Here is a 1785-nt window from a genome sequence, read left to right on the forward strand (position 1 = left end):
AAGCCCAGGACCAGATGGCTTCACAGGCGAATTCTATCAAACATTTAGAGAAGAGCTAACACCAATCCCTCTCAAACTCTTCCAAAATATAGCAGAGGGAGGAACACTCCCAAACTCATTCTACGAGGCCACCATCACCCTGATACCAAAACCAGACAAAGATGTCAAGAGAAAGAAAACTACAGGCCAATATCATTGATGAACATAGATGCAAAAATCCTCAACAAAATACTAGCAAACAGAATCCAACAGCACATTAAAAGGATCATACATCATGATCAAGTGGAGTTTATTCCAGGAATGCAAGCATTCTTCAATATACGCAAATCAATCAACGTGATACACCATATTTACAAATTGTAGGAGAAAAACCATATGATCATCTCAATAGATGCAGAGATAGCTTTCGACAAAATTCAACACCCATTAATGATAAAAATCCTACAGAAAGTAGGCATAGATGGAACTTTCTTCAACATAATAAAGGCCATATATGACAAACCCACAGCCAACATCATCCTCAATGGTGAAAAACTGAAACCGTTCCCACTAAGATCAGGAACAAGACAAAGTTGCCCACTCTCACCACTTTGTTTCCACATACCCATCATCTCCTGAAAAAGACCCTTTACCATAAATCAAGTGCTCATATATGCACAAACTACTCTGAGTACTTTATCCTAATCTGCTGGCCTATCAATAGCTCCCTGCCAATGTAACACTCTGACTTAATGTATTTTTTTGGGCTTCCCTGGTGGCGCAGTGGTTGAGAGTCCGCCTGCTGATGCAGGGGACACGGGTTCCTGACCCGGTCAGGGAAGATCCCACAAGCCACGGAGCGGCTGGGCCTGTGAGCCATGGCCGCTGAGCCTGTGCGTCCGGAGGCTGTGCTTCGCAACAGGAGAGGCCACAGCAGTGTGAGGCCTGCGTAACGCAAAAAAAGAAAAAAAAAAGACAATATGGTACTGGCACAAAAACAGAAATATAGATCAATGGAACAGGATAGAAAGCCCAGAGATAAACCAATGCACATATGGTCAGCTTATCTTTAACAAAGGAGGCAAGAAAATACAATGCAAAAAAGATAGCCTCTTCAATAAGTGGCGCTGGGAAAACTAGTCACCTACAGGTAAAAGAATAAAATTAGAACACTTCCTAACATCACACACAAAAATAAACTCAAAATGGATTAAAGACCTAAATTTAAGACCAGACACTATAAAACTCTTATAGGAAAACTTAGGTAGAACTCTCTATGACATAAATAACAGCAAGATCCTTTTTTGACCCACCTCCTGGAGAAATGGAAATAAAAACAAAAATAAACAAATGCGACCTAGTGAAATTTAAAAGCTTTGGCACAGCAAAGGAAACCATAAACAAGACCAAAAGACAACCCTCAGAATGAGAGAAAATATTTGCAAATGAAGCAACTGACAAAGGATTAATCTCCAAAATTTACAAGCAGCCCATGCAGCTCAATAACAAAAAAAAAACAACCCAATCCAAAAATGGGCAGAAGACCTAAATAGACATTTCTCCAAAGAACATATACAGATTGACAACAAACACATGAAAGAATGCTCAGCATCATCAATCATTAGAGAAATGCAAATCAAAACTACAATGACATATCAACTCACACCGGTTCGAATGGCCATCATCAAAAAATCTACAAACTATAAATGCTGGAGAGGGTGTGGAGAAAAGGGAACCCTCTAGCACTGTTGGTGGGAATGTAAATTGATACAGCCACTATGGAGAACAGTATGGAGGTTCCTTAAA

Source organism: Physeter macrocephalus, chromosome 10 (genome assembly GCF_002837175.3).
Source record: "Physeter macrocephalus isolate SW-GA chromosome 10, ASM283717v5, whole genome shotgun sequence".
Classification (NCBI taxonomy): domain Eukaryota; kingdom Metazoa; phylum Chordata; class Mammalia; order Artiodactyla; family Physeteridae; genus Physeter; species Physeter macrocephalus.